We start from the raw sequence: 20,872 nt of genomic DNA, 5'->3' as shown, positions 1-20,872 counted from the left end.
GCATCCAACATTTCCTGAAATCATCAACTGAAATTTATATGATAAAAGTCAACTGAATAAAATAGAACCCAACCAACCCAATATAATACCAGATATTCTCTTGACAGCATATAGATAAGATCTATGGATGGTTATTGGAAACTGAATGATGTCAATACCTTCACAAGACCAGTGATGATTAATAAGGTTCAATAAGAAGAAGATAGGACATTAAAACTTAGAAAGATTCTCTTGAACCTGAACAAAAGGTAGCATTACATGTGATTAAAAAATGCTGCACATGCAAAAAAAGCTATTGAAAATGCCAGAAGATGCCTCAAGGAAACAAAAGTTATAAGAGAGAATGTGCCACCTCCTTACTTCAAGGAGGGGAACTGAATTCTAGTGTCTCACCAGGTTGAAACCAAACCATTTCAGAAGCCCATTGCACATCCTGAAAAGACAAGCAAGAGAGGTTATTGGATTTGAACAAGAAATCCTAGATTTGGAATCTTTGTGGTCTGACATCTAAAATTGTGTTTCGAAAAAAGCTTATGAAAAATGCAGACATAATTAATCTATTTACTGACTTCTGTTCTTGTTTCAGATTAATAAGGTAAATGGGGTGCTTTTTATTAATAAACAATTCAAATTGTTCTAATTCTCTTCTGAGCCATTCATACATATGGCAGGAATATGGTGCAACACCAAATGTTATGCATTGTAATCTATGACTTAATCTTGTAGGAGGCAGTCCTTCTTTCCCCTAGATTTCTGTGCTACTCTGGGGAAGGAAAAAACAAAATAAAGCACTGCTTCTATAGAAACAGAGACAATGAGAGAATTGCTATTCAGACTGCAATTCCCTAGGGTCATCACGCAATATGACTTGCATTCTAAAGTCCATCACATTTATAAATATTATACACTCAGCTTCATAGAGAGATCTTTACAACTAGCTGATCAATGGGAATGCACCAAATCTACTACTGATGTTGGGTTTCAAGGAGGACCAACATTGAAATTGACCAGAAAGGAAAGAATAGCTCCCAAGCTTACAGTACATGTAAGTGGATATGCCACCTTCTGATTTTAAAAAAACTTGTATTATAGCCTAACCATTTGTCAGAATGAGTGTTGCTATATAATAAATGTCCCATTTTGTCAGGGTAATGATTTAAGAGCTGATCAGCTGCAATAATGATGTAATGCTAAGAATGAGTCTGCAAGGTTTTTGGGTTGAAATCACTCTAAGAAGCCTGTAATAAGAAGAAGCTGTGTTGGGATGTATCTCTCTCTCTCAGTGTGTGCTTCCGTGCTGTAAATTGCTGTTTGCTATTTGTTTGAGGTTTGACTAAAGTATGTGTATATATTCTTTGTAGATAAAACTGCTATTTAAATACAAAACTCTGTTTGCTGTAGTTGCTGCTAAGTTGTGTCACATAGTCACACTCTGACACATTTCACTTACAGGGCTCAAAAGCAACTCCCCCCCCTCAAAAAAAAACAATATTACTGAAACGGAGATGCCTCAATCTACTACACATTGACAATGGTCATGATAATCTAGCAGTACTATCTCTCCCTGCTTTGAAAGCCATAAAAGCTGACTAGAAATCACATTTGGTTTTTTTTAAAGCACATTTTTCCCCATTTCAAAAATCCCAGTCTTCCCATCTTTCTCTCAGTTTTGTGATTTATTCCAAAAGTCTGGGTTAGTCATTTCACTGCTGTTCATTTATGTGAGGAAAAAAGTCCTTTAATCCCCTTTCTCTTGGTTTCCGTACTCACCAGATTTATGTGAACATTAAGTCCAAGAATTCTCAATAATAGACATGAGAGCTAGATAATTTTAGGAGTTGAAATACACACATCTACATTTTGTCCACATTTGTGAAGACTTCATTCTACTTGATAGATGACCACTAAAATGTATGCAAGAGTCTTACAGTGCCATAATGCTCCATCATTATATAGTTTACACTAAATCCTTCTTTTGATCATAGCAAAGAGTTCATTTTAACACCGGTTCATGGCAGGGGGATATGCTACCAGGAAGCAAGCAAAAACATCGTTAAAACAGTGATTATTCACTCCAAAATTGTGAGAACATTGGGAGTTTAATATTAATGAGTTACACTATAAAGAAGCCAGCATGACTTAGGAACCATACTTTTCTCTATAATTTAATACAGAATTCTGCCTCCTTATGAGATGCTTGAAAGAGCTAATTAGTTGCAATCACTTAGATGCAGAAAATATAGTAATGAAATGTGGCCTGATACAATTATGTTGCCTTCACAGCAATTCATTCAAGTCTAGGAGCTACACATTATGTTTATATTATGTTTCCTATCCTTATAATGAGTTCACACACTGCGGCATGTAAAATTGCCATATTATCATGTCACGTGGTTTCACTGCATGAATGTTCTAGTGCCCCAGGCACCAACAGTAGCCACCATTGGCCCAATAGGTGAGAGGAAAGCAAAGAACTCTTAACCATAGTATATTAAAGTAGTTCACAGTTATTAAAATACTCAAATTTTGTAAAGTGGATTTCCTCCTTCTTTTACGTACAACTTGAATTTATTTAATTTTATGTGTAACTCTGAAAAAGGAGTTCCACAGGAAAAACCAATAAAAATGCCTTAAATGTGGCAGATAACAAAATAGCAGAGTTGGAAGGGACCTTGGAGCAGTGGTGGGATTCAAATATTTTTACTACAGGTTCTGTGGGCGTGGCTTGGTGGGCGTGGCAGGAGAAGGATACTGTAAAATCTCCAGTCAGGGGTGGTATTTGCCGGTTCTCCAAACTACTCAAAATTTCCGCTACAAGTTCTCCAGAACTGGTCAAAACCTGCTGAATACCACCTCTGCCTTGGAGGTCTTCTGGTCCAATCCTCTCTCAGATAGGAGACCCTATAGCATTTTAGACAAATGGTTGTCCAATTTTTTGTTAAAAAAAACTCTAGTGATGGAGCACCCACAATTTCTGGAGTCAAGTCATTCCACTGATTAATTGTTCTAACTGTCAGAAAAAATTTCCTTAGTTCTAGTTGCTTCTCTCCTTATTAATGCTTATTAAATCTTTTTATTTCACTATGCCACTTTTCCTCCAGAGGTTAAGGTGACTTGGTGGGGATCTCCCTATACTTTTCATTCTACCACAACAAATCTGTGAGGCTGATTGGGCTAAAAGAGAAGAAGTATCCCAAATTCATCAAGAATGGGAGATGAATTGCTAGCAGTCTTAAACCAACATTTTCACCAATACGTTATGTTGACTCTCCACTGTGACTTATTTGCTCAATGTCAATGTTAAATTTCAACCAAACTAACATTGTCTCAGAGTAAATAATGCATTAGGTGAAGTAACCACATCCTCATTGGTAGTATAGATGTCAAAAAACAGCAATGCAGAACTTGTCAGGAGTGGTTTTAGATGTTTTGCTTCCAGCAAATCTATCGTAAGACAAATGTAAGCAGGAATTCAGTTCATTTTATATTCCTACCCCCCCCACACACACACACAGACACCAAAATGCTTGACTCAGTTTTAAAAATTTATGTAATGGCCAGAGTCTTGTTTTTTCGTTTCTTTCCACTGCCGAATTGCCTCTACATATAGTTTACAGCCCTGATACATTTGGATGCAGCTAATATATAGGCACTGAGGGAACACTCAGTAATCGGTTTGCTTTGCACATCTTGATACTGTATACAGTGTCCTAGCAAGGAGGACAAAAAAAAACAAACCACAATTGTTTTCTGAGCAAAAGAATAAAAAGGATATGATCTTTCAGTTGCTTTTAAACTACTCAGGAGCTTAAGGATATCTTTGTGCTAAACAAGAGATTTTCTTTGCTCTCTAAAGGGTGACATTTTAATTTACCTTGGATAGTATCAAATACATTCTTAAAATGTAGTTTTGATTATGTGGTGGATCCAAGGCTGGCCCTTCACATTCTTTGGGGAAAACACAGTGCATTGTTATTGTTGCAATGAAAAAGGAATCCACTCTTGTTTTGTTCCTGTGTTTTCTATTCTGCTCCACCAGTATTATTCATTGAAATCAGCAGGTTAGTTTTTCACAACATGGAGGTTGGCATTATTGGCTGCTAATATTGGCAGATCAAGGGGTTAGAAAGACAAGATGGGCAATTCTTCTTACACACTGCAAAATGACAACAGTAAAGCTGTCACAGTGTCTAAACCAGTGTTTCTCCACCCTGGCAACTTAAAGGTACATGGACATTAACTCCCAGAATTCCCCATCAACCTACCTGGTGTCAATTTAGCTTTGACCATTAGTGAATCAGATTTTCGTGTATAGGTAACAATAATAAACTCTTCAGAGCTTTGAACTCAGTGAGTGTTCCTGGTTTTTTGCTCCTGACAATCACCCCCAATCACCCTTCAGCGATGCCTTCCATGGTCTTCTGTGAAGGCAGAACAGCTCACTAGAAACAGGTTATAAGAATTCATTGAAACAAATTAATTTATCTGCAAAATGGCCTCAACATGCCACTTGATTACTGTAGGCCAGGGCTGTCAAACTCATGGCCCGTGAGCTGGCTGTGTCACACATGGCCATGCCGACGCCAGATTTAGCGAAGGGGGGGGAAAGTTGTGATATGTCACATGATGCCACTGTGATGACATGAGTTTGACCCCTCTGCTTTAGGCCACAGGTAATGTGTAGCTTTTCCCAGCAGCATAGATTTATATTTTCCATTGGTTCATTGGTACTATCAACTATCAATTGTGTGCTTGTATCAGGTCAGAAGAACTGATTGTTATATTTTCTGGAATTCTGCAAACTGGTTGAAAGCAATGTTGAGCCTACAGCTTGCCTGTCAGCTGTTTTGTGATGAGGTGACAGTGGTGAGGCTGGTAGTTTTGGTGTGGTCTGAAGCAGTGGTGGGATTCAATTTTTTTTACTACCAATTCTGTGGGCATGGCTTGGTGAGCATGGCGGGGGAAGGATACTGTAAAATCTCCAGTCAGAGGTGGCATTTGCCGGTTCTTCAAATTACTCAAAATTTCCACTACCGGTTCCAGAACCCGTCAGAACCTGCTGAATACTACCTCTGGTCTGAAGGCACTAGAAGAACACATCCTTCGGGGTGGTGGAAACTGCAAAAGACTAAGTACTGGCAGTTCATCAGATGTGTGTGTGTGTGTGTGTGTGTGTGTGTGTGTGTGAATGCATGCATATACATACATACATACATACATACATACATACATACACACACACATACATACATACATACGCATACATTTCCCTCAAATAACAGATTATTAAACATTCACCAGCATTCCACTGGATGTATAGCCAGTTTTATGAAAAACGAAACAGTTTAGCATTCAAACATTTTGTCTCAAACCAACAGCATCCCTTGTCACAAACATTTTTGTGCCAGCTGGAAGCCTATTGTAACAGTCTCCTTTCTGCATTTTAGATTATGTTAACAATCCAGGAACATTTCAAGGTGATGCTTTTAGTTTGTTGAGGTGAAGCACATCAAACAGTCTAATTTCAAAGTTGCAACTGTTTCTTGAAAGGGAAATTGAATTACATGAGCCCTCTTACTATTCATATTTATATTTTGAAGTACTGACAAAATTTCAGATGAGTAGAAGATAACTTTCTATCGCCCATATTTCCTCTGTCTCTGTGTATTCTTGAAAGATTCTGACCTGTTCAAGGTTGACTCAGTTTTCCATCCTTCTGAGGTCAGTAAAATGAGGACCCAGATTGTTGGGGGCGATATGCTGACTCTGACTCTTTATACATAATGCTATAAAGCACTATGAAGTAGTATATGAGTCTAAGTGCTATTGCCATTGCCACAGGAGATTTGGAATAAGTATGTTGGAGAACATGGACTACCCTCTGCATAGAAGCTCCCTGAGACCATGCTTTCTACCTGTCCTATCAAAATTTCCACATTTTTCTCTCCTTACCATAAAGGGGATAAATACAGAAGAGGTTACAATTTACCAGACTTAGTTATCAGACTAGCAACCTTGGTGATGCAGTGGTTAAAGTGCAGTATTACAGGCAACCTCTGCCCACAGCTTAGAGTTTGAACCTGGTGTGATTCAAGGTTGATTCAGCTTTCCATTCTGCCATGGTTGGTAAAAATGAGGACCCAGATTATTGGGGTCAATATACAATGAATGCTACTACATCATAATCAACTCTTACCCTCAAAACGACGCTACAGAGCACTGCACACCAGAACAACTAGACACAAAGACCGTTTTTCCCTGAATGCCATCACTTTGCTAAACAACTAATTCCCTCAACACTGTCCAACTATTTACAAAGTTTGCACTACTAATAATCTTCTCATCACTCCTTATCATTCATCCCCTCCCACTTGTGACTATATGACTGTAACTTTGTCACTTGTATCCTTACGATTTATATTGACTGTTTCCTAGTATGATTTGATTGCTTATTATACCCTATGGTTATTATTAAGTGTTGTACCTTATGATTCTTGACTCTTGACAAATGTATCTTTTCTTTTATGTACACTGAGAGCATTGCACCAAGACAAATTCCTTTTTAGTATTGAGGTCTATCTCTGTCTGTCTGTCTGTCTGTCTGTCTGTCTGTCTGTCTGTCTGTCTGTCTATCTATCTATCTATCTATCTATCTATCTATCTATCTATCTATCTACCTACCTACCTACCTACCTACCTACCTATCTATCTATCTATCTATCTATCTATCTATGGTATTTGTTAGGGATAACATTGTTTACCCTAACTGGTTTGGGTAAAAATAATAAATAAGTTATCATGGTTTGTTGGTTAAAGTGTGTGTAACTTTAACTACACGAATGTAATTAAGGGTGTGGTTGTAAAAGCACCATAAAAGAAGCAAGTCAATTGCAGCTCTCTCTCTCTGGCTTAATGATCCCTAATTACTGAATGGATTGATGACTGCATTTTTCCTTACTGGAATGGAGGAGAGAAAGGAGTGTTGATTTCTCAACGGAGAGAAGAGATAATACGGACTGATTTATTGTAAGTGAACTGACATTGGCTATTCAACACAGACTTTGCAAATTGAGTATCCTCGGCTGGACTGACTGAAATGATACATGACTAATGGACCGTTTATTTTGACTATGCTATAATTCCTAATGGAATAAACTATATTTTTGATAGCACAAGCATATCTGTTTTTTACTGCGTGTTAACTAAAATACAAATTTATCTCACACATTTACCTGTCTGCCTATCTGACTACGCTACACATTCTGTTTAGTTTGTTTTCCTTAACACTCGTTGGGGAATTCAGGCTTAACAAAATTAATCAAGATGTTAGCTAAGATATAGGGTGTATTTCAGTTGTGAAATATAATTCCTTTTGCCAGTATTTAATCAAACTTTTAAAGAAATTATTTATCATTGCATGTTCCCAATTCTGCCTTCAGCATCTCTTGAAGGCTTGTATAAACTACTCAATTCTTTGTCCATGCAGTCAATAAGCCATGCCCACAGAACTGGTAGTAAAAAAATTTGAATCCCACCATGGACATGACGTATTGGGACTTTTCCCCCTTCGCTAAACCAGGCGTGGGCATGGCCAGTGTGTGATGCATCCAGACCACTGGCTGTGAGTTTGACAGCCCTGTTTTAGGGTTTTACATAGCTTTTGTTCACATAAGTGATGTTAGTATGGATAGAAAGATTGCTCTAATCTCAGTTATCTTTTGTCCCCTTTATGTCTCTAGTTTTGAGTTTGCAGAGCAGCAAAGAACTATTGAAAGTCATCCTGAAACATTACCTTTTGTTTAACCACTCAGAATCAGTGTGAGTTGGATGGCATATATCCAGGGGTGGGATTCTCCCGGTTCGGATGGGTTCAGGCAAGCCCCTAGCTCGGATGATCAGTTGGCCCGCCCACCTGCCCTTGCATTGTACTTACCTATATCCTCTCAGGTGATGTGCACAGCAGAGCAGATTGCTGCTTCTCAGCTGTGTTACTCCCCAGTAGTAAAATGGCAGGTAAGTTTCTCTGGAAAGCTGTTCATGCGTGCGATCACTGAACAGGTTGTTACACCGGCAGCATCCCACCACTGCATATATCTTTAATAAATACTACTGCTGCTAATAAATATGTATTATGTGTGTTGTTACAACAACAGACATCACTATTTCTGGGCATAATAGCCCAAAACAATGAGTCTCATTTATACAGGAAATTACATGCTCATATAGAAAAACTACAGCTTTGAGTTTTCTGTCCTCAAGCTGGGAAAAAAGGAGAAAAAGAAAGCAAGCAAGCAGGTGGATGAATGGAGCTAAAACAGTCTCTTTCTAGCTGTTTCTGCATGATGTATTCCTAGTTGCAAATGTTCTAGAGCTGTATCTCCATCTGCTTCTCTGCAAGTTGTACACCAATCCTAAAAAAAATAAACGAATACAGAATTCCCATCATCATTATTCAAAGAGTCTGGTAGTAGCCCCTTGGTGGTGGCTTAGTGAACCATCTGCCACTATTTCATATATCACAGTGCTTTTGGTTGATGTGCTTAATCCAAGATTTAATTTTTTCCCCCACCACTGGAGATTTGAAACCCCCTTGGTTGTCATTGATTGGCTTTGGCTCATCAATTCCAAAATGCAGGAACAGTTTGTGTAACCAGATGAGTTTTGCTTCCATCTATTTCATTAGACTGGGATAACTGCTTGCGGACAATCTGGCTTTCACAAGTGTTGCCATTCATTTTTTAATCAGTGGCCTTGATTTACTCCTTAAAATCTCCACAGTGTTTGGCCTTGTGATGTGGCTACATACAGAAGCTTTCCAATTGCCTTTCTGGACTTCTTATATTCTGATAAATGCTCATAACTATCATGCTACTTTTAGGAAATTAATCTCCACTGGTATACCTTCCTTGCCTTCTGTTAATTCCAAACATCCCTGCACATCTTTTACCTTCTGCTTGTTCTGCTACTTGAAGGCCAAGGTTTCAGATGATATTTCCCATTCCTGTCTTCTTTAAAATTACAACTCTTTTTCCTGATAGCCTATTGTTAGCATAAAGTATTTCTGTATTCGTACTACATTGCTAAGACATATTATTATCACATAAATTGCTGATTTTTGCATTGATTATTATTTGCATAGTTTTGAATTAAGGAATTGGATTACAAGATTTGGAACAAAAGTAGAGAATTTGAACATTGGATCAGGCTTCAGTGAATATGTAAAATTCCATAGGCCTTAAATATATAGTTTATGCAATTAATTAAGAGTGAGTTGTGTTTATGCAAATTTGGGAATGAAAGTGAAAAGCAATTTTAAATATAGGAGAGAAGGTAAAGAAATACCATAGGTGTCAAACTCGATTGCATCACATGACATATCATGACCTATTGCAATGTTTTTTGCCTTTGTGGAGCTGGGGTAGGTATGGCTGCGCATGACGCATCCAGCCCATGGGCCATCAGTTTGACACCCCTGGATTAGACGAACTAGGTAATTTCAAGCCCCACAGTTTTCCTTGTGTACCTTGACTAATCGGAAACAATAACTACCCAACTTACCATCTTAAATTATCAGGGATGATCCATTGGAGCTGGATGAAGTTATAAAAGAGTCAACTGAAGATGCTTACATTTTTGGAGAGCCATCACCCAAGAGTACTGCAGTGGCCTAGAAGTGGAGCTCTTGCCTCACAATCAAGAGACTGTGAGTTCAATCCTAGATAGAGGCAGATATTTCTCTCTCTGGGCACAACGAAAATGTATCTGCTGGGGAAAAAAAACCTTCACATTGGTGACAGGAAGGGCATCTGGCCAGTAAACAATCACCTCCATTCAGTTGGCCAGACTCCACCCCACAAGAGATAATGGGTCATTAAAAGAAGATGATCAGTGATAGACCCAAGATCTATATCTTTCTCTACTTTATCCATCTCTGCAGTTGTCAGATATTTGACTAAACTGGCTAGTCAGTTAAAATCTATATCAACTGGGTAAAAAAATGTCTTGCTAAAATATATGAATGCTTGCATTGTAACATAAAGAAACAAGAGCCTGCCTGATTTTTGTCTTGCTTGATATTTGATATTTGATTTGATGCACCTGTGGTTTCTCTCTTTCCTGCAGATCACCAAAGATACCTCCATACATACAAGATTGGAAAGAGTTGAGAAACAAACAGTTGGGGATGTTTAAATACAGAAAGCATTTCCATGTATCTGGGGTAAGTTGTATGTCAACCCTGAAGCTGACCTGACTGAAGCCATCTTGGAGCTTCAGTGTTGCCACCCTAGAGCTGAGGGATAGGAAGGGGGAAATTGAGATAGTTGGGACTTTGTAGCCCAAACAAAATACTTTCCCTTGAGAACCAAGGACATTCTCATACCTGGTCCCTGGAAGGAGGCATAATGTTACCGGATGGACCCGTGATTGGACCATGTGACTGATTGTTTTGAGAAAGTGAAAAACTGTTGCCTTTAATTGAGTTGGTTTTCACCAGATATGTGATATTTCCAATAAAGCTACCCTTTGAGGAATCCAATTGCCTTAGAGTTTTGCTTGCTATGGATCTATAACTTGGAACCCTGACATTATAATTCTTAAAATCTTTCTTGGTATTTCCAGCATAATTCATCTCTGGGCACATACCGTTTGGAATCTAATATGTTTGACTCTGGGTAATGCAGCAAAGCCAATGATTACAAATTATTTCAAGTTATATGTTGAGTTGGAGGGTATTCTCTGTTGCCTATGCCTGCAAATATAGAAGTCAGTAAGTGTGAGCCAACTGAACAAGTCCTCCAGCTTCACTCTTTTAAAATGATTCCTGGTGTTTGAATTTTTAGTGGAGATTTTAGCTATTTTTTCCCAGACAAGGGAAAGTACTTTATTTGAATAATTTCATGAGAAGATTCAATATTGATGGCCTTATTCTCTATTCTGTAATAAAATTAGCAGATGTTTGTGGTTTTACTTTCTTGCTCCAAATGAGATGAGGAAAAAAAAAAGCAATCACCTAATGAATACAGTGTTATTATAAACTTTCCTTCTGGATGTATTTTGACATATTTATCTTTCACTTTTAAGGCTAGAAATGGTTATTACTACCCTTTAATACTAAATAACCCTTTAAACTCTATTAATATGAATGGTTTTTCTTCCTTCCTAGCAATTTTCCTGTGGGTGCAAGGTCTATTTATTGAGGAATGTTGGTTCATTGATTGCAACAGGAATTAACTGACAGGCTTTGTGGGCTGAGAGACAATGACTGGCAAAAAAAACCAAAAACCGTCCATTGGCTTTCATGTCTAAGATGAAATGTCAGCTTTGGAAGCCATGTTGAGATTTGATGCTCCCACGTTGCCACAATTGAACCTGGGAAAGTGGGAGGGGGGATGTATTGGAGTATATCTAGATATAATAAAATTCTTTTTCTGATTCAAGGTCAGGTCATGTTGCACATAATGAAAGGAAGTCTTACTTTGGGATGGATGATGATTGGGCCATGTGATATGGAGATGAGTACAGGGGATGGATTTGTAGTTTTTACTTATTGTAAGGAAACCTGGAAATTTCAGATTCAGGATTCCACAGTTGTGCCAGTTACTATCCAAATAAAAAGGAATCCTTTGATAAGAGGTCTGTCTCGGAGTCATTGGGCAGAATGGAGGTTTGCTGACATGAAATTCTGTCTCTTGTTTTGTAGCCTAGACTAGGCGTATCAAACTTAATTTCATTGTGGGACACATCAGGGATGTGTTTGACCTCAGAGGACTGGGGTGGGTGTAGTCAGAGTGGGTGTGGACAGCTCAACATCACTCGTGTTGGAGGCATTTGTGGTGGACCAAGTGCTCTGCCAGTGAAAACCAGCTCCCGAGCTTTGTTTCCAGCTGTAATGGCCTCCTGCAACCCTCTGCCAGTGAAAACAGAGCTCGGCAGGGCTGCATGCATGTCAGGGTCCCAAGTAATAGATCCATTCCAAGCAAAAACTTCAGGACAGGTGGATTCCTCAAAGAATAGCTTTATTGGAAATATCAAATTGGCACAACCAACTCTGAAGGGTCCCTCAGTTTTCCCCTAATTAAATGTGAAAGTTTTTTCTCCCAACCCCAAACAATCAGACACATAGCCCAATCAATGCAGTGTCCTCTGGTCTGGTGGCATCACTCCTCCTTTCTCCAGCCAGGTGTGAGAACGTCCTTGGTTCCCAAGAGAAACTATTTTATTTTGACTACACAACCCCAGCTATCTTTAATCCCCCCCCTCCTTACCCCTCGTGTGGTGTGCAGGGTGGCAGCACTGCAGTTCCAAGATGGCTTCAGCCAGGTCAGCTTCAGGGTTGACATGTGGCCTTCCCAAGCTCCATTTTTTGCTGGCAGAAGCACCATGGGCTGGTCCTTCACTGTTTCCATGATTTGGCTCATGGGCTTTGAGTTTGATACCCCTGGCCTAGACCCTTAACCATTATCATTAATAGGAATGATAATAGATGATGTAGCACAGGGGTCCCCAACCACCGGTCCGCGGACCGGTACCGGTCCGCGGAACAAGTCCTACCGGGCCGCTGGTTGCTGGCGCCGCCATCTTTTTGATGAAAAAGTGCTTCCGTGAGCTTTTCCGGGTAGAAAGCTCACCGGAAGCACTTTTTCATCAAAAGATGGCGGCGCTAGCGTTTAGTGAGCTTTCCGGTAGAAAACCATTTCTACCCGGAAAAGCTCACCGAGCGCTGGCGCCGCTTATTTTTGATGAAAAGTGCTTCCGGTGAGGTCACCGGAAGCACTTTTCATCAAAAAGATGGCGGCGCCCAGCTGATGCTGGTACCGGGCTGCGGCGCCAGCTGATGCCGGTACCGGGCCGCGGCATAAAAAGGTTGGGGATCACTGATGTAGCATAATATATTTCTTGAATCTTTGGATTTTATAATATAAGATCTCCTTTGTTGAAAAAATTCAAATACAGACAAAGATTGTATTACGTATTCTATTCTGTGTTGTATCTCTCTCCCAATATATGACAGGTTTCCACAATCCTCAGCCTGAAGACTTCATTGACTTTTTCCCTGGGCACTTGGATCTGGTGAAGTAGAGTCCCCTTGTTTTTTATTATTAAGCTTTGAGGTTTCTTGTTTTGTTTTCTGTACACCAACCAGAGTTTTACTGTTTGAGTTGGGCAGTTCTATCTGTCTACCTTTTGTCTCTCTTTCTATTTATCTAACTTATTTATTATGGTCAAAGATCAGCATAAGGATGGTGGGATACAATTTTTTTTAAAAAAAACAACCTACAAAAATAAAAATGACATAAAGAGCTAAAAATGTCTTCAAAAGTCTAAAAAGAGTCCGAAAATAAAAGCAGTAAATGGACATTAAAAACAAACAAACTAAAATTGTCATAATCTAGATACTCGTTAAAATTAATTTGTGACATCGGGTCATCTTCTGATGTATTTTGAGTGCAGCTGCACAAAACCTAGCAGCACTATATGTTGTTAGAGAGTTGATATCTAAGAGCAGCAGGGAGATGTAAAATAGCCGTGTGCAGCCTGGGCATTTATACAACAATAGTAAAATGAGGGCAGTACATTCAGAACTACAATATAGGCACTAGAACCAACATGTCCTGTTGTTTCTACAGATCCACAATCACAAGAGCATTGCCTCTCTATGTAAGGGATCTTTGTTTTCCAGGACAGATGAGGGAAAAGTGTTATTATATTTGTGCATGCATAAGAAAGGTCCAATCTAGAGTCAGATTGATATGTTTTATACATAACATTTATCTTTCATTCGAAGGGGGAAAAAAGGTGCTCTTGACAACTCCTTTAGATATGGGATAGGACAATTGGACTTTCCTTGTCTTCAGTTTTTATACAAGGGTTAAGTTAAAAAGAATGCCTTGGCCTCAGTGGTGGGATTCAAAAATTTTTACTACCAGTCCTGTGGGTGTGGCTTGATGGGCGTGGCAGGGGAAGGATACTGTAAAAATACCAGCAGTCAGAGGTGGTATTTGCCGGTTCTCTGAAATACTCAAAATTTCTGCTACCAGTTCTCCAGAACTGGTCAGAACCTACTGAATACTACCTCTGCTTTGCCTCCATGATACTAATGTAATTAAAAATAGAATAGAATAGAATAGAATAGAATAGAATAGAATAGAATAGAATAGAATAGAATAGAATAGAATTCTTTTATTGGCCAAGTGCGGTTGGACACATAAGGAATTTGTCTTGGTGCAAATGCTCTCAGTATACATAAAAGAAAAGATACATTCCTCAAGAGTCAAGAATCATAAGGTACAACACTTGATGATAGTCATAGGGTACAATAATCAATCAAATCATACTAGGAAACAGTCAATATAAATTGTAAGGATTTTTTAATAAATAAAACAAAAAATAATCCTTAAAATGATCTCTTTTATTGGCTGTATTTACCTCTCCACATAATGACCACCAATTGCTACATGTTTCTACCAAGAATGGACAAGTTTGTTAAAGTTGTCACAGAAGACATATTTTACTTCTTCAATGAATTCTTGACTATTCTTTCCACCTCTTTATCTGAGTCCAACAGAGCCCCACAGAAATATTCCTTCAGCTTTGGGAAGAGGTGAAAGTTGTATAGTGCCAACTTTGCACTGCGTGATAGGTAGGGCTAAGTAATAGTAATGGTCCTTTTTAAAAGTATTTTTAACCTACCTTTGGTTTCTCCCCCCCCCCCACAGAATAGCTCATTAAGACCCGTTATTAATATAACATATTTCTCTGCAACTACATCATTAAGGGTTGAAGTGACATAGAAATATAATGATGAGAGAGAGAGGAAACAGCCCAGTAGTTTGTTAAAAAACTATAGTAAAATGTAAGTTTTAGGACTCTAGTAGAGAAAATGAATTGAAAAGATGATAATCAAGTGAAGATGGCTGCTGCCCTCCATTAGCTGCTTGGAGCAAATCAGATTGGCTGACAGTTAATAGTTCACAGTGTGAATCCATTGCTTAAATTAGCTCTTCAGGGTAAATTCTACAGCTTAATGCAGTCAGTGCTAATCGCTTTTCTATTCTAAACACCTGCTCATTTGAAACATGGCTGTTTGGCAAGTTCCTGGCTCTACCAAACTTGCCAATTAATTGAGGCCTGTGTTGTATACAGTTGGATATGTGCATGTGTGTTTAATAACTGAACTGTTCTAATCCTATCAGTGCTGCCACTGTTGATTACTCTGTATTGAATAGCTCTAATCCAATCAGCTCTGCTATTATTGATGAATATTAAAATCAAAGGTGTAATCCAGAATCATTTAATTCAGCAAAAGGCTTGTCGCTGACTTCAATGTGAGAAAACACAAGACTTTCATTCAATATCCACAAACATTTTCCGCTGATTATTTGATTTATTTAAATAGCCACACAGTTAAAAGAGCTGTTCTTCTGAAAGGGAGTTTAGAGTGGATATTGAGATCACCAGAAAGGAAATATTTGTGTGAGTTAAATTTGTTATATTCTGGAAGAAGAGAAAACTTGAAAATTATTAGCAGCACTCTTCTTGAATGATGATGTTGTATATGAATGCAGGGAAGTATGTGTGAAAGTGTATGCATGTTTAATAGGTAAAGGTAAAGGTCCCCCTCGCACATAGGTGCTAGTCATTTCCGGCTCTAGGGGGCAGTGCTCATCTCCGTTACAAAGCCGAAGACCCAGCGTTATCTAAAGATGTCTCCGTGGTCATGTGGCCGGCATGACTAAATGCCGAAGGTGCATGGAACGTTGTTACCTTCCCACCAAAGGGGTCCCTATTTTTCTACTTGTATTTTTACATGCTTTCTAACTGCTAGGTTGCCAGAAACTGGAAGAAGTAACAGGAGCTCACTCTGTTACGTGGTGCTATGGATTTGAACCACCGACCTTTCTGATAGACAAGCTCAGCATCTTAGCCACTGAGCCACCGCATCCCCGTATGTTTAATATATGTGAATAAAAAGAGGTGTGTATTTGTACATATATTATTTGTACATATATTATTTGTATATATATTATTTGCTCACCAAACACTAGATGACAACATTAATATTATGTCTACATGTAATATATATGTGAGTATCTGTATCTACATCTCTCTCTGTCTCTCATTTCTCTTCCCATCCTTTCTTTCACTCTTTCTATTTTTTCTTTCTACCCAGAGAGAAACACATGTGCTCACAAATCCCATGTATGTAACTTTAGGGAAGCATTTAGGGATCAAAATGACCAAGTGATTCACAATTCTAAAACACAGGGCATTCTAAATTCTAAAAATTCAGAGCACATTAGACTGATTAACATGCCAACAAGTAGGTATTCTAAGCAGTGCGGACAAATGGTTGTTAGAAGAATAATCCTGTAAGGAAGGTAGGAAGGAAACATTCTGGTGTTGCTTACAGAAACTGCCTCTCCATTAACCCTTATTACATTCTTGGCAGGACTAGACCTCCTGTGTCAGGAACTTCTCTGGAGTTTTTTCCCCCTCTTTTGCTGGTACTTTGCTTCTGTGGAGTGACCATTCAAAGTTACAATGGCACTGAAAAAAGTGACTTATGAGCCTTTTTCACACTTACGACTGTTGCAGCATCCCCACAGTCATGAGAAGCCAGGCGAGGTGATACATGCCTTAATGTGAGTAATACTGAATTGGCCACACCCAGCCAATAACATGACCACCAAGCCATGTCCACGCAGTCACATGACCACCAAGCCACGGCCACCACCTAAGCTAGGCCCACAGAACTGGTTGTTAAAATTTTTGAATCCCACCCCTGGGTATTACACTAGTCTTTCTCCAAGCAACTTTAATTACCTGTGGACATCCACTTTGAATGTAGATCATCATCCAAAATTCTGTGCCTTCAGGTCATTTAATCATGTTGTAATTCTACTGAGTTTGAAGCCACTGTGTGGCATATGAGGTGCTTTGACAAAAGTGAGAGAAAACCCAAATTTTAATACTTTGATATTGTGCTTTTAATGGATAATCCTTACTCCAATAATATGGAAATTTCATTAAATTCTATGGCTATTACAACTGAGCAAGTTGCCTAAGGTACTGTACTATTTGGTCACAAACCACAAACATGCAAACCTGAATATTGTTGAGGGGAAAAAATAAAATTGATTTGAGGACATTTTAATAGCATTGTGCATCTGTCCAAAATTTGTATGACATTAGAGTAATTGATGCAGAACACTGCTCTGCTGTTAAGGTGTATCACAGAAACAAAAGATTAATATCAGATGCAAAATATACTTTTTCCCAAATGGATATCTGAAAATTATTCTTTCTCTGTGTGGGCATGAGGAACTGGCTTTTTTAAAAGCTTGAAAAATGACCCTTTTAAAATGGGATAATAGCAATAGCAATAGCACTTATATACTGCTTTATAATGCTTTACAGCCCTCTCTAAGCAGTTTACAGAGTCAGCATATTGCCCTCAAAAATCTGGGTCCTCATTTTACCCAGCTCAGAAGGATGGAAGGCTGAGTCAACCTTGAGCCTGTTGGGATTCAATCTGCCAAATTGCAGGCAGCCGGCAGGCAGCAGAAGTAGTTTGCAGTACTGCACTCTAACCACTCTAACCATAATGATGATGAAGATCAGGATGATCAGGCTAGACTTACCACATGCCTCATGCTGACACTGAATACAACAAGGGATGGTCATCAGCCTCTGAAGGAGAAGAATGTCCATCAGTAAGAAAGAGATGGACAGTAAAACTAAGGGAAAAAAATCCCACTGGGATTGGCCTATACCACTTGTGCTGGCACAGAAGGCAGGTGTCAAAAGTCCGACTAGCAAACACAAAAGAAGTAAACACACTCTGGATATGATCATGGAGATGATGGTGACAATGATGACAATGATGATGACCTCTGTTTTGAATTTTGACTTTTTATTACATAGATTGTCAGTAGTAGTGGAATAACAACAAGAAAAACAATAGAGAGCCAATTTTGTGTAGTAGTTAAAGGCACTTTCTCTCAGCCCTAGGAGGCAAAGACGAATCATTACTAAAAATGTTTTCAAGAAAACTTTGTGGGCTTTTCCAAAGTTTGATGGGCAATGTTGGGCTTTAAGGTTTAATGCCCATGTTCTATTCATTAGATTTAATTACATTTCACCAATAATTATTGCTGGTACCTTTTAGACAAAGTAATCTTTTGGACAGACTAGATGGGCTCCTATCTTTATAGGCAGGAAACCTGACCTCTGGTTGTTTATGGAGATTGTCGGTCATCCAGGTCATTGTTATTTCGAAAGTGCTTTTTCAAAAGGCAACTGGACTTTGTTTTCTCCTTGAAGACATTTTGTTTCTCATCCAAGAAGCTTCTTCAAAGCCGAAGAAGTGAAATGTCTTCAAGGAAAAAACAAAATCCAGTTGCCTTTTGCAAAAGCACTTTTGGGACTGGCTCATCGTACTTTTTTGCTTCATATCTAACCATCTCTGCCAGCTTCCCTTATTATTCCTTCCATCAATTTCTCTTTTGCTTCAACCTCTGCAAGTCTTGTCACCTTATTGGTGTGAAAGTTAAGGCCGACTTTAGGTAAAGTCTTGTTTCTACTAACTTGTAAAATGTCAGGCTAAATAACTGAAAATATTGGATATGTGATCTTGGAATTGAAAAGTAGTTCATTTCTGATTATGAATTGATTTTAATGTTATGTTTGCTACAAGAATCAAATGCAGTCAGAAAGGCATTAGGAAAATGGGAAGACTTCTGTCAATCCAATAGGCCAACTTTAATAAAGAAAAAGTCAACAGTGACAAAACTCTGATGTCTGCATGACTTATATTTAGTCATATATTATTACAGTTACAACTATTATGTAGATCTATCAGTGTAATGGCAGTGGCACGAAGGTTCTGAATTTGTCAGCTGGAAACCCAACAGCTGGGGTACAAGACCTGAGCACTATGTGAAGGCGTAAGCTCCTGCTATTCACCAACCTAGCAGTTCAAAAGCATGCAAATGCAAGTAGATAAATAAGTACCACCTCAGCAGGAAAGGTTACTGCATTCCATATTTTCATGCTGGCCACATGACGATGAATTATTATTTTTTTAACAATGCAGGCTCCCTTGGCTGAGAATCAGAGATAAGCATCATCTCCTCGGGTCGGTCATGACTGGACAGGGTAACCTGTAAACCTTTATCAGAGTAATGGTATGTAAGAATGATCTTGAGGAATAGAAGGAAGAGCTAGAGTCTAGACAATGGAATATTAAAGGAATGTTGACTCTAAAGGAGGAGAGGTGATGAAAACATTTCAAATAGGAAATCCCCCCTCCCAGTTTTGGAGAGGTAAAAGTGAAGGATAGGAGGAATATTTTCAGATTTGCAAGATTCTGCTAAAATGTTATTTTATAATAAATGTAAAGCTAATACTCCTGGATGTGCTTTTTGCTTGGACTACCACATAAGTCTGACATCAATCTTGAATCGATGAAAGCTGAAAATATCCCCCTCTCCCTTACTTTTAATCTCCTGAAAACTATGGAGGAGCCAGAGGTGGTATTCAGCAGGCTCTGACCAGTTCTGGAGAACCAGTAGTGGAAATTTTGAGTAGTTTGGAGAACTGGCAAATACCACCTCTGACTTGCCCCGCCCACATCTATTATCTAGCTCCTGAGTCCCAGATGATTGGATGGGCATCAGGGCTCCAACAAATCCACCCTCATTCAAATCAAAAGTCTCTAACCACATCTCAGAGAAAAGAGAATTGATTTATTAGAAGTAGCCATGTTGGTCTTAGCTGGACAGCTGATACTAAATTACATCATACACTTCCCCCTTGACCCTAGTCTTTCCCCCATTCCCTGGATGTGACTTCTCCAATGGGACACATCCATCTCCAAGAGTCATCCATTATGCTCTCCAATAACTTTCTTATGCTCCGATAACTTTGGGCTGCCGGGATGATTATCTAGGCATTTAAAGAATGCCTTGTTTTCCCCCACTCCCTTTTTCTGGCAGCTAAAAAGAGCAAAGGAGTACCTTTGTAGTTGATACTAGGTTTTCTTTTGTTGCCCTGCACAGGAGAATGGAGCTGGAAAGCAGGTTATTGGGTGGGGAGGGAATGGGAATTTGCAGTAACCTTCCCCCAGGAGGGGGGGGGGGAATGGAGATTTTACAGTATCCTTCCCCTAGAGTGGGGTGGGAATTGAGATTTTACAGTATCCTTCCCCTACCATGCCCACCAAGCCATGCCCACCAAGCCACACCCACAGAACCAGTAGTAAAAAATTTTGAATCCCACCACTGGGAGGAGCCCTTCTGAGACACTTTATCCATCTCTCCTACTTCAGACTCAAATTTTATATACCATTACAATCAGTGTACTAACCAATTTCTGAGAACATATGGGAGTTCAGTGGTTTGATTACAGCTATATGGGCATTTTGCATAGCTTCCCAGAATTCCTTTCAAAACATTAATATGCATATTTTAGCACTGCAAAGCAATGCTGACTAGCATACTTATACAGTTCACACTTATACAGCTCACACTAAGCATACACTCCACAGTTCAGAAAGTTACTTTGTAGTAGGCATTTCCTTAGGCATATTTAAGGACAACCTTCCAAACAGTGGAATTTAATTTTGCATGCACCCTGCTGTCTGGATTTTTACACTGATATAGAAATAGTTACTGTAGCAAAGGATTGTGTACTTTTATCTCCTTTCCTTGACTAAAAGACTTATTGACTTGTATGTCTCTATGTAACAGGCTTCCTACAATTTAAATTGATAGAATAACTTTATTGTCACTTTAAATGTACACTAATCGGTATACATTAAAATGAAATTTCATTGCATACAGCTCTCAAAGAGTTGTCACCTCCAATATAC

The 20,872-nt window shown here is 38.9% G+C and overlaps 1 long non-coding RNA gene across 1 annotated transcript in view; it reads left to right on the top strand.

Moving 5' to 3' along the window:
• Positions 1 to 857: 857 nt before the first annotated feature.
• LOC148130828 (uncharacterized) overlaps positions 858 to 20,872 on the top strand; it is a 65,624-nt gene continuing 45,609 nt past the window's right edge. The window contains exon 1 of the long non-coding RNA XR_015749343.1: positions 858 to 1,045. This is a non-coding gene — a long non-coding RNA (uncharacterized LOC148130828). The remainder of the gene's footprint in view (positions 1,046 to 20,872) is intronic.

The sequence above is a fragment of the Notechis scutatus genome, chromosome 4, assembly GCF_049901735.1.
Source record: "Notechis scutatus isolate UNSWTSFEM ecotype Mainland chromosome 4, rNotScu1.2, whole genome shotgun sequence".
Classification (NCBI taxonomy): Eukaryota; Metazoa; Chordata; class Lepidosauria; order Squamata; family Elapidae; genus Notechis; species Notechis scutatus.
The sequence above is the reverse complement of the archived record's forward strand: the minus strand, read 5'-3'. Positions and strand labels throughout refer to the sequence as shown.